Genomic DNA, 13,128 nt, shown 5'->3' with positions numbered 1-13,128 from the left:
TCCCTGCTGGAAAAAGAGAGCTGGGGTGATGCTGGGGCTGAATCAATACAGCCATTCTAATTTTCACAAACTATTTATTGGTTGAGGTGGTTTAGGGAGGTTAATAGTAGTGAAGATCCATGGCAGTGGCCAAATTCTGAGCTCTGCTTGGAATACTTCAAACCAACACAGGATTTATGATTTGCGGGTTTGTTTTTTTTTTTCAGTAGTCTTAACGGCAGAAGAGAAATATGAGTTAGGAGAAATTAAGTATACGAAGAATGGATTTTCTGGGGGAGCTGTTAGAATAATGGATATGCTCTTTGCTGTTTACAGTTTTAAAAAGTTTTTAAGAAGATCAGTGTGTCTGAATAAGTAGTGATTAGAACTGATGTATATTAGTCATCAAATCAGCTTGGGATGGGAAATCAAGTGTGTTTAATTGCATTTATACTTTGCAAAAAAGTATTAAATTGTAGATAAATTTTGACCTCCACAGGCTTTGAGTAATAAATCCTGTGAACTTCAGTGTACTTCCTAACTCACCTCTTTCTAATATTTTTATGCCATGACCAGGACCAGAGGTAGGTGTACTGCAGATTTGCAGCCTGTTCCATTGTTTTGAAGATAAAGACTTGGGAACACCCTCCTAGAAAGCTGTTTGAGTACAGGTGGTTGCACTGAGGAGCATCCAGGCAGTGAGATCAGGAGGTTGGTGCTTTCCCTTGGAGGAAATTCAAGTTTAGAGCCATCAAGACAGGAGACTGGGCAGGGGCTCTCAGTCCCTCCACAGGAACTCCATGATTGTGAAGAAAAAAAGAAAACCATTGCAGATATTTTGAGGCAGAAGAAGGTTCAGAACATTGAGGACAATGTGGATCAAAAACTCTCTAGCACAGAATGATTTTGTAATGCCTGCCCCTTGATTAAACAGTAGGCAGGGATGTAATGAGTTAGATGTAAATAGTATCAATTGCATAAACATAAACTCGAGTTATTTACCAGAAATCTCAAGATCATTGTTGTCAAGTGCATTTTTGATCCCATGAACCCCGCATTTACCTTAAAAATCAGCTTTCCTGTTAATACATTAATAGCATCAAGGTGCATAAGATCAACAAGCAAAAATTCTGAATTACATTGCAAGAGAAAAGGGTCTCAGCTGGAATAATACAGCCTGATATTTCAAAGTTTAAGTATTAGTTTCAGACTTGGCAGAAACTCCATCTATTTGCTCTCTGTGTCAAAACAAACTATTTACTATGCCTGTTTTACTCACTCATTTTTCAGGGGATATTCTGTGCTTCTCAGCTGGCTGTATCGTAGTCATAAAATGCTCTCTTCACATCTGGATTTCTGTTCAGACCTACCAACAGATGCAGGGTCTGTGATTTTTTTTTTTTTTAAATTTAGTCTTTTTGCCCCTTTCAGTTTTGGTTTTGTTATTTTTTGACTCTATTGGCTCAGTCTCAAGTGAGTAGAGCTCAAGGTAGCATATTGTGTGTGTGTGCTGCTACTGAGCTGCCACATTCCATCCTATTTCTGCTCCCAGATCAGGATATGAGGCAACTGAGATATTCCTTTGTGGAATCTAGTATAGACTATTCCATGGTTTTGGCAAAATCTCAGTAATGTGCTCTACAACAACATCATGCCAATATATATACAGTCTTGTAATGTGTGACTGGGTTAAATATAAAAGCACCAAGACAAGCAAAAAGAAAAAAAAAAAAGCCAAAATAAAAACCACTGAAACTTTCTTCTCAACCACACAATTTTAGGACTATGTTGAAATTTTAACAAAGAAACTACTGGCAGATCACTTGGATCTTTTATTTAGTAGAGACTTTATGGTCATATATATTTGTCAGTGCACAAAATGCATTCAAACATTACAGTTTTGCTCATGTTTGAATGAGAATTATTTCTCTTTTTTTGGCCATTTTGTGGCTTTCCGCTATTATGACCAGGAGTAAAAATAAAACTGTGTTTTCTTATCTGATGGCACAGAGCTTTCATCATACCTTAATTTGCCTCCTGAGCCCAAGCTTCATTCACAGCTCTGTGTTCAATTTAGCCGTGGGCTCGACCATCTACTTTTTTTTTTTTTTTTAATAACTGCTATCAATTCTAGCTAAAATGCCCTCCTATGGATCATTACTTTGTGACTTGGCTTTTTCTTGTGCTTTTCCCTGGAAGTTGTCTTTTAGCTGTGGCCTGGGACCTCTGCCTGTCACTGCCCTCCTGAAATGATAATCTTTGCTTCACTAACAGGAGATACCTTACCATGATAATTCAGCTCTTTATACATCAGGTTTTAAAAAACAAACCCACAAAACCCCAGTAACCACCACCATCCCCAAACCTGTAGAATTTTCTCTTCTCTCTAATTTTCTCATTGGAATAATAGAGATAATTACAGATGCTTTCGGTGATGTCAATGCAGATGCCTTCTTAGCTTTGTTTACACCTTTTATTCAAAAAAATATTTCACATTATTACTAAGGCAGGAATAAAAAAAAAAAAAACAGTGAAAATGTAATTTAAATGAAGCAATACTTTTGAGAGTTACAGGAATAGCAGTGAGCAGCTCATGGTGCCAAACTGAATGGCAAAATGTGTACAATTTTAAGCGGTCTTATTACAGCACAGCACCTTCAGCACTTCACTTTGGAAAGTGAAGATTTAAGGTGAAGTTTCACATAAATATAGTATTCCTGCCTCTTCTCAGCCATATCAGCAGTGGAGAGCAGAAATGCAGCTGCAATTTTGAGCTGCACTTGCAGCTTGAAGTGTTCGAACCCTTCAGCTTCACCTTGAACAAATGAAACCATGCTAGAGCTGGCTCTTCTCTAGAGACCTGGCTTTACAAGAAAAGCTCTGACACAGCCAGGGCTGTGCAGGGCTGATGGCTGTGCCACACAGAGAGGCTGGGACAGGGCAGGGTGTGAACAGCACACAGAGCAAACATTCCCTGTGCAAATCCTGCAGTTCTGCATTTTGCCCTGTGCTGGGTCCTGGTTTCTGTTCCATCAAGTCCAATGCAAAGTCTTCAGACTGAAGAAAGACAAAGACAGGCTGGGCTCTCACACTTTTCTTCAGGAAAAGACTGAAATTCAGTTTCATCCTTTGGCTAAGAGGCCTGGAATACCCACGACACTCTGTGACAGGAATATTTCAACCATCTGAGCTTAGTGTTAGAATTGAAGTTTCTCTCAGTCTCTCTTTTGGAGATGTTCCATTCCGTTTTCATTTGAATTAATAGTGCAAATGTAGTCTAGTTTACAAACTCATCTGGGTGGCTGCAGTGAATATGTGAGATGAAAGTTGACCTCTGTCAGGGAAGAATTTTTGTTTGCCAAACAGGCTTCTGGGAGACCTGCACAAGCACCTTGATGAGAAATATCCCTTGAAAGAGGTGCAAATGAGACCAGGGGTCCTATATTCATTCTCAAATGTCTTTTCAAATGAACCAAAGCTATGCAGCAAATCAAAGTTCTATTAAGAACAGAGATGACTGAAGAGATATTCTTTGTGTGTTTGTTAAATGAAAAAAAAACAAGAAACCATGAACATTAGTAAACACATATAGTTATCTTTTCATCCTCCGTTAGATGTTTCTCCAAGTCCTTACATTTACTTACTTAAAAGTGAATTGTTGCGTAAAAAGTCATACATGGTTTTACATCAGGTTTCCTCTGTCATTTCAGTGCTTGTGGGATAAAATACCAGAGGGATAAAATGGCAGCAGAGATAAAGCTCTCAGGGTATCCCTGTATGAATACATGCACAATCCTTCTCCATTTCCCATGCAAACTGCTCCATGCCAGATTTGAATTCTGAAAACCTCTCCTTACGTTTGCACATATACTCTCACACTTCTGCAGCAGCACAGGTGCGTTGTCACTTGTTCCCTTTCCTGAGGAGCACAGGGATTGAAAACATTGTGTGTGTGTTGGGGACAGGGACTTGGGGTGCTGAGGAAAGCAGGAGTTTTGTGGCATCTTGTCTGCAGAAGATTACAAACCAATTTCATATTTAAAAGCTGAGAATTACAGGCTCAACCAGGAGTGATACAAGTATCAACTTTTAATTTGCTGTGCTTTCAGATTTTTTTTTTTTTTTTTTTTTTTTTTTTTTTTTTTTTGTCTCTCACAGACAGAGAGCTCTAGGCAAACACTTGAGGACATGTAAGAGAATTACACTTTTAATATTATAGTGCTCATTATTTAAATTAATGGCTGTGAGAAGTTGCTTGGAGACATTTTTTTAAACTTCCTGAAATGATCATTAATATTTGATGAGAGGAAGAACACTATCTCCTGGAGTAATGAATTGGTGTGTTATGAAACCCTGTATCCACACACTTCTTGGGCAAAATTTGCTCATTCCTTTGGCTCACACTGCTCCCAAAGGGGCTGGAGCCTCCACTGGAGCTGGGCTTTCCACCTGCACAGTCCTGAGCTGCTGCTTGCTGGCTTCTACCTCTCCCACACCTTTCTCAAGGGGAAGCTGGTTTAAAACATCCCCTGAATTTGAAATGTTGATGTTGGGTGTGTAGACAAAAGGATTGATGTTTTCTGGAGTAACTTGGGCAGTGAGAGGCTGAGCTACACACCTGAGGCACCAAGTACTTATAGCAAGTTGTCTTGGTTTGCAAAGACAGGTATCTGTCAGGGAAAACTGGAGTTTCCCTTGGAATGGAGAATGTAAAACCCCCTCCCTCAAAATTATTACAATTTTGCAATTAGGAACTTTCAGAAAAAAAAAAAAAAAAAAAAAAAGGGAATAACAGTTCTTTACTAGGATATTAAAAAAATACAAATGCAATAATACAAACAAAACAAAACCAAAACCAACCAACCAAACAAGGCAAACAAACAAAAGTCCTAGGAAACCCTGACGGAGTTAGGAATACGACCTGGCACCCTGTCAGCCAGGGTGTTGGGAGCAGTCCAAATAAGTCCTCCTGGAGCAATGAATGTGGTTCTGTTGGAGTAGAGATGATCCTGTAGACAGGTTCAGTGGTGGTGAGATGAGTCCAGTCATCCTCTGGGAATCCAGTGGAAAAGAGGATGATCTGGGGTCCCTGTGTCCCCATTTTTATCTGGGTAGGGAATGGTTGTCTCCTCCCCACAATGGGATGGTGTAATGTGTCATGGCACTGGTGAGCCTTAATGGCCCATTAACAGAAGATATCCCCCAGAGGGTGGACAGCTGATGAAAGAGATAAGAAACATTGCCCCACCTGGTTTAACAGCTGGTCTGTTATCAGAAGGCATCCACCCTCCTCCATCCTGGAGTTACAAGAGATAAAGAAAAAAGAAACCCTCCCCCAACTGCTTTCTACAGATGAAACAGAATACACTTTTCTTTTGGTTACATAACCCAAGACACAGGGCTTCTGTGGGACAGGGCAAAGATTTCCTCTGCTTGGAACCTGGACATAAATACCTCTGCAAACCACAGTCCTGTAGCTTTGCAGGGGGCATTCTCACAGCCTGTGCCAGCTATTGTATTTGCAACCAGCTAAATCTAGATGGAATTATCAAGATATTCAAGGTCATTAAGAACCTCAAATGCAAGGACCAGATTCCACTGCTCTATTGACTCTTCAGCTGAGGTTTCTTTGTTTCTGTCTTCATTAAAAAAAAAAACCAAAACAACATTTCCCATTGTTCAGATGGTCCTGTATGTAAATCTTCAGTCTCTCCTGTATCTGCTCAAGTGTTTCACCTTTGTCAGTTATCCACTTACTTACTGTCTATTCCTTTCTCTCCAATCTTTGTCACCTGTTGAACCAGCTTGCTTAGTGCTCCTTCTCTGGTTTTCTTCCATTTTCTGTAATCCATAATTCATTTTCTAATAAAAAAATCCTTAAATATCCATTAAATAATTTTGTCAGTGGATTATGCAACAGGGCTGTCTTATACAAAATCTATAAAGAGAATAGCTGATTTCAGTGATCATGTGTGGAAATTCAGGCAGGAGCCTGGGTCATAAAGTCTTCAACTCTGACAGACAAATTTTGTCTTTAAGGGATAGTGAAGAAGAAAAAGCATAAACTATACATATCCATACCATTTGATCAAGAGAAATACTCATGTCCCAAATTTTCAGTCAAGGAAGTCAGTCAGGCTCTTTTTGGATTCAAGGTGGTATTGGGGCACTCAAAGTAGAGAACTTGGAAAAGGTGTCCAGTTCAGAAGATTAATCAGTTCAGTTAAGTTGGGCAACCAAACTTGGTGCTAGGCAGAATCTGTAACTGAATTTATTCTGAATCTATTCAGAATAAATCAGAGTACACTTTGTTATTTGCAGTATTTCCTATTCATGCAGGGCTTTTTGTTGTTGTTGTTGTTTTGTTTTGGTTTTGGTTTTTTTTTGGTTTTTTTTTTTTTTTTTTTTTTTTTTTTTTGTTGTTTTTGGGTTTTGTTTGTTTGTTTGTTTTCGGTTTTTTTGGTGTGGGTTTTTTTTGTTTGTTTGTTTTTTAATGAACCTTCATTTTCAGTTAACCAGTTAGATTTCACAAGGCAAAAAATAAAGAAAAATATTAATTTAGTGCTGTCCCATTTTAATAGCAAGATTTCTTTGCTGGGATGAAACACAAAAGGTAAAAGGCATGAACTGAAATGAATACCTGAAAATTCTTGTAAGGATGATCTTTAATAGTTCTACAAGTTATTTTGAACAAATACGTTATGGTTGGTGTTTTGCTACTGTGTGGGTCTCAGTGGACATAATTAATAGAGAAGTTGTTTTTTATTTTTAACAAGAATATTTTCTAGTGCCCCTGAAAATGAGGGCATTTTTTCTAATTAATAATTCTCTCTGTTTAAAAGAAATAATGTTCAGTTATAATAATGGCCACATTCTTTGCATGACTGGAAGGCAGCTGCTAAGCATACTGTGAAGTCCTGTCTCCAAAACCCAATTCTGAATGAAATTCTAAGCTGGTATAAACAGGCATAACTTCATGAAGTTGAGAGGAATTACATTTGCCTGCTGCAGTCTGGAGATGGCCTTTATTAACATTCGAGACATTAAGCATAGCAGAAAGTCACTGACTTCCTTGATTTTGAAAAGCTTGGGATCTTTTGGATGTACTGTAAACAAGAATGGGGTAGATTGGCAATTTAATATTGTCTAATGGCCCCATTTCACTCAAGGTGTGTTATTAAGCAACACAAAGAATTTTTGAGGCTGTTCAAGGAGCTCTGGAGTCATCAGTGCCTTTGTTGTGTGACATGGTGCAACTCATGTAGAGATTCATTTTGCTAATTATGTGGATAAAAAACAGCGGTGAGGGAAACAAAAGACTATTTCTCATTCAATTAAATCTGTCATTTAAATGGTTTTTGCCAGCACTGGAGTTCTCTCAGCGCTTTAGAAAGTACTGTTTGTTCTCGTTGGTGATCCAAAAAGCAACGTAAGACAAAAGTAAAGCCTTGTCCATTAAAGAGGACACCCTTCCCCTGCCCCACACCCATCCAAGGGGGCAGATTTACACTGTGTGCAAATCAAGAACCGGTTATGCAGTCACCCTTGCTTGGAGAGGCTTTACTAACCTTTAAAAATTTGTTATTTTTGTGAGGGAGTTAAAAATAAAGCAGTTGAAACATTTTGGTGAGGAAACAAAATTTTTGTCTTACCTTGTTCCAATACGTATTAAAAAACCCCCATATAATTAATTATTTTTTTTCAAATTCCTTGATACTGAATGTTCTCTGTCCTACATGCCTGAGGTGTTACAGGTGCTGCTCCATCTAATGACTGTCTGAAGTTCTGGCACCACCCTGAGCTGGCAGAAATCTCCTGGCTGACTTGGCCAGGTTCACTCAGTCTCTTGAGCTGTGCCTTCACCAGGCTCCAGCCAGGGCTGGGAGAGCCCTGTGTGTCCTGGAAAGCTTCTCCCTGTGACAGTGGCAGTCTGGAACTGGCAGCTTCAGCAGAGCCTGAGATTGAGTGGTTTCCAGCCTAATGGGACAGGCTGCAGAGGTATGAAAAGACAGATGTGTTTAGAGCAAGTCTCCCTGGGGAGGTTCTAACTAACTGTACTCAGCCCCCGCAGCTCTCCCAGCATCAGGCAGTGTCCCCTCTCGTGCCACTGCAGCAGGACACCACAAAGAGCACGTGGCAGTCACTGGGAGTAGGTGTAGATTCCATGGAATTGTCCATGGCACCAGTTGCTAACAGAGCAGCCTGGGATGTGTTATTGCTGGGAGTTCTGCATTGACTCTTGTGGATTTTTGATCAGTCCCCCAAAAGTAAAAACGACAGACAGATGAGAGGAGAGAACAAAACATGAAAAGCAGGCGAGTCTGACAGTAGCAAATGAGTCTGCTGAGGTCTGAGCACTGAACTAGAGAAAACCCTCACTGAGTACCCTGTATGGGCTCACAGCTGAAAAATATTTACTGAGTGCATTTAACCAAATGGATTTAAGTATACAAAATCCTTTTGCAAAATGTCTACAACTATTGGGTAAATTGAGTTCATTGTTTGTATGGTTGTCTCTGCAATCAAACTGTAATCATGTGTAAACTGTGAGCAACCATGTGCAGTTCATATGCAATTATTTACAAACTGGTTTTGTGAAATCCAATTGTATTACCAGTGGTAATGAACTTCAGTGTGTAATAGGTTTTTTGCAACATCTTTAAAATGCTTCAGTGCCTTTCTTCCTATTTTAAGCCCTTCTGAATTTAAAGATAGATTAATATATACTACAAATTTCAGGATTACCCTTCATTTAGGGATGAAGTTCATGGCACAAAATGCAGTGCCTTGCCATAACCTGCTTTTGCCATGCACACTTGATCACTGCAGCTCAAACTTGGGGTTGGTATTGTAATTCAGAGTAGCAACTCTGTGGACTGCTAAAACAGTGAGGAAAGTTTTAAGCTGTGCTACTCTGTTTTCAAGACTGCTAAAAGATGTTTATTGTTTGCCTCCTTCCTAATCCATAAGCCTTTAAACCTTGAGCAATAAGTCAGTGTAGCTTTGCAGGTGGTGAGAAATGAATAGCATTAAAGCAATTTCTTTTAAAATTCCTCTTTCTACTTTCTCTAGGAAGCAAGTCACAAAAATTTTGTGGAGTTGTGAAGCCACCTGAAAGTTTCACTTTTGAGAGGACCTCATTAGTGTCCTCTTTACTGCTTAAAGCACATAGCTGTTTAAAGTTTTAATGCCACATCACCAGAGAAATGTGTCTCCAGCCCATAAACATACAGCAATGCCCTGTGGTGGGGCTTCTTTTCCATAGTTTTCCCCATGCCTCACAAAAAAGAGCAAAATTCACAGCCTGAGCCTTATGTCACAATATCACAGTTTTCACTGACGTTTTGTGTTCTGTGGATCAGAATGTGGTAGGAAGGTGTTGGAGTCACAGCTGTTGGAAAGGATGATTCTAACAGGCATAAATCCTGAGGGTCCTTTAGACTCTGCCTTCTGTAAGCTGCTGAAGCCAGGCCAGTGAGCTTTTTCCTTCCCTCACAACCACCATGGCTGTAGCAAACAGCCCAATGGAGATGTAAGAAAATAAGCAGATTTTTGTCCCTACATACTCCAAAGAGCTGTTTAGTTATACACAGAACTATTGTCCCTGTCCTAGGAATAGTAATCTCCACTAAGAGAGAACTGTCAGAAGAGATCCTGGGAACCTGGAAAGGAATATGGGGAAAAAATATGCTAAAGCAGGGTCTGAGAGAATACTGGTAAATGTTACATGAGAAAAGGAAATCTAGTATCATCCTGATACTAGATAAAGCTGTGCCTCTTCTGAACTTCTTAATTTAAATAGTAGTTGTTTCCTTCCTTTCATGAATATATAAGTTCATTCCCATTCTTACTCCCCAAAAATTTGTCTGATATGTCTTCAAAGAAAAATGTCACAGGACAACAGTCTGCTGCTGGGGGGAAAATGTCAAGGTGGAGCCTGGCCATGCATCATCCCTAAACGCTGAGGCACCAGGATTTCAAGGGGGAAGGTATTTATCATGTGCTATTGTTCTATTCCAATGACTCTATATTTCTGCAGTGCTGGGTGATGGATGCCTGCTGGGTGCAATCATTCAGAGGTTCAGTGGCTCACTGTGGCTCTGTTGTGACACAGCTGCATCCCCACCACTGTCACTATAGGACACAAAATGAACCACACTGGCTCTGTGAATTCTCAGAAGGCAAGAAGGAGAGAGATTTATTCAAAATGTGATTTCTTTGTATACTATTTACAGAGACCAATATGATTGGATGGCAAAGTTAACACCTCTTCAACCACATTTGTTAAACCCAAGGGCCAGCAAGAAGTCCCTCCTCTAAAAGGAATGAATAACAAAGATATAGTTAACAAAACATCTCTTTTTGTTTACAGCAAATCCCCTGGGAAAGAAATTTCACAAACCAAAACATCTCAGGCATGAAATCAGGGCTACACACCACTGCAGCCACAGACACGTGCTGCCCACTGCCAGCCTGGGAGCAGCACAGCCCCCAGTGCCAGGGCAGGCAGCCAGCATCTCCTCAGTGACAGACTGTAGGAAAACACCCCCACATCCAAGTGGGCAGTTTTGCATAAGGAAAGAAGTTTCAATTTACCTCTAGACATATTAGGAACTTTAGCTAGAACATGCCTTGCTTCTCTTATGACAATTGGCTCTGTGCTGTCACTCTGCTTTTTCAGCCTTCTAATGTTTTCATAGTTTCTGAATTCTTTCTTACACGAGTGTTATAAATAAAAGTAATGTTTATATTAATACAAGTATGTTTGTCATTCTTGTCTTGAGGAGAGAACAATCTGATGAACTTCTGGTTTGACCAATGTAGTTGGAGAGGTAGCAACCTTATCCTCCAATCCATGGTCTGGGTGAAAATACTATATATATTGAGGTCAGATAATAAATGTTTCTTCTTCTTTTGTCTTGTGAACTAGACAGAGTTTGTGTTGTTCATTTTGTGTCCTATTGCGACACAGTGCCAAGACAGAAGCACCTGCTGGACTTTCTGGATGCTCTTCAAAAGCTGTCCCTGCTTCTGTTGGCAGTTTGCCAATTAAGCCCTCCTCAGTCATTAAATAGATAAGTTAGAGAACAAAGGTGATCAGGGCATTTTCAAGATGTTGTATATAGAGGTATATAGACTTGGTATATAGACAGGTATATAGACTTGTTCTTTATACTGTGTGCGGCTTTTTATTTGTTTTTGTATTATTTTCTTTCTTCTATTAAAACCTTTTTGCTTTTTCAAGGCATCCTTGACTATGCCGTCTCACTAAATTCTTTAAGCCATTTCTCAGCAAGGGCTGGCCCTTCAGAGGCATTGGGAACCCCAATAACAGACAGTACAAAAATGCTGGGTTATCCATCATGCTGCTGAGCAGCTCTCCTAAAAGCTTCTGATAAAGATTATTTGACAGCATGGATGGGCAGCTGGTGTGAGACACAGAAAACGACGTACAGGGAGCGACTACGGGAGCTGGAGCTTCCTTTGGGGAAGGGGGAGGGGAGTCCTGAGTGCATCACCTGCCAGAGCCTGGGTTCCAGCCCTGCCTCTCCTCTGAGCAGCACACAGAACAGTTCTGGTCCCTCAGTGGAGCCACGGGAGCGGTGTGACACAGGTTACACTGTAAGGTGTGCCCAAAGTCTGTGTTCTATCCCCACCTTCAGGAGCTGTTGGAACCAGCTGGGGCAGTGTTTCCCTTGCCCCTCCCTCTGGATATCTCCTGTTCATGGGCCACCAAGGCCCTGCCCATGGCTCACAGGTAACTCCCCCTGGAGCTCTCTCTGTTCAATGGGCAATCAAGGACCCCCTGCAGGACTCATGGAGTGAGATCAGCCCGTTGGGAGATGCTCTGCCCAGGAGGAGGAGCCAGGCATTCCCACCTGGATATAATCTGGGAATTGGGACAGCACAGGGGCCTCACCCACTGGATTCCCAGAGGACAAGAGCTACCAGGCCTTTCTACAGGATCACTGCTTCAACAAGAGTGCTTCATCTGGACTGCTGCCACCACCCTCACTAACAGGGTGTCAGGCTGTATTCTGACTCTGTCAGTGATCTTTTGTGCTATTGCTTTTGTTTTATTTTATTTTACCTTTTTCTCTCCTATTAAATTGTATTTCTGACTTGGAGTCTCTCACTGGTTTTGCTTTCAAAGCAGCACACACAGACAAAGCAGCACTTGTCACAGTTGTGTGTTCAAAACCCCTTCACCTGTGTTTTGGGGGGATTTTTATTTGTCTTTTAGGCAGAAAGGTTAACCCTTCTTTAATGGAAATGGAGGTAGACCTAGAACTGACCTACATACCCCTTTCAGGTGCCCCTGGTAGCGATAGAGTGTGAACTCCCAGTCAGTCTGTAAAATCTCAGTGACTTCAAAAACAGTAGTCATGCAAATAGCCCAAGAAGCTACTTACATAAATAAGCTTTCCTTCATTAGGAAGTAGAAAAAAACCTCTAGTAGAACTTATAGAAACCTCATTTTTTAAAGGAGCTTTTTTTTTTTTTAATGAATAAAAATGATGAAGAGATTTGTTTGCGTGAGTACTGATTTGTCTGTGTGGGAACATTTGTTCTTGTCTTTGAGTGCTTACCCAGAATCATTTGCAAACTAGAGTTTGTACTAAAATTTTCTTATGTTTCTGCTAGTACCCATAACCTTGGAAACAAAATATTTTTATTTCAGGTACTCATTGATATTAATGACTTAACACTGGTGTTAAATAATGTCAAAATTTCATAGTGCACAGGTATCTTCATGAATAAATGGGAGAGTTGGTAAATACGATTAGGTTGCTTCCAGCTGGACTGGAATCAACTACATGCACTTGTGGAAATATCTACACTTTGTTTTTATTCACTGAGCTACAAGTGTACCTAATATAGTTTTTTTACAGTGTTGAGTACTTTGCTATGCTAAATCTTGACTAGTTTTTTTTTTTTTTTTTTTTTTTTTTTTTTTTTTTTTTTTTTTACCTTCACAAGGGTTGGTTGAGATTTGGGACTTCAGATAAAAATGCTCTGGACACAATTTTGGGGGATGGTGGGAGTATCCCTGAGCAGAAATTGTGCATAAAGTAGAGCACAGCTGAGGGTGAATCTAAAGGAGATTTCATTCTCTCCCTCATCCCTGCATCAGCTCTAGTGGGTTTT

At 40.2% G+C, this 13,128-nt stretch overlaps 1 long non-coding RNA gene across 1 annotated transcript; it reads left to right on the top strand.

Moving 5' to 3' along the window:
- The first annotated feature begins 1,037 nt into the window (after positions 1-1,037).
- Positions 1,038-12,436, top strand: LOC134557706 (uncharacterized). The gene is made up of 3 exons (XR_010082135.1): positions 1,038-7,977; positions 9,863-9,968; positions 11,643-12,436. It is a non-coding gene; the product is annotated as an uncharacterized LOC134557706 (long non-coding RNA).
- The last annotated feature ends 692 nt before the right edge of the window (positions 12,437-13,128 follow it).

Source organism: Prinia subflava, chromosome 13 (assembly GCF_021018805.1).
Source record: "Prinia subflava isolate CZ2003 ecotype Zambia chromosome 13, Cam_Psub_1.2, whole genome shotgun sequence".
NCBI lineage: Eukaryota > Metazoa > Chordata > Aves > Passeriformes > Cisticolidae > Prinia > Prinia subflava.
The sequence above is the reverse complement of the archived record's forward strand: the minus strand, read 5'-3'. Positions and strand labels throughout refer to the sequence as shown.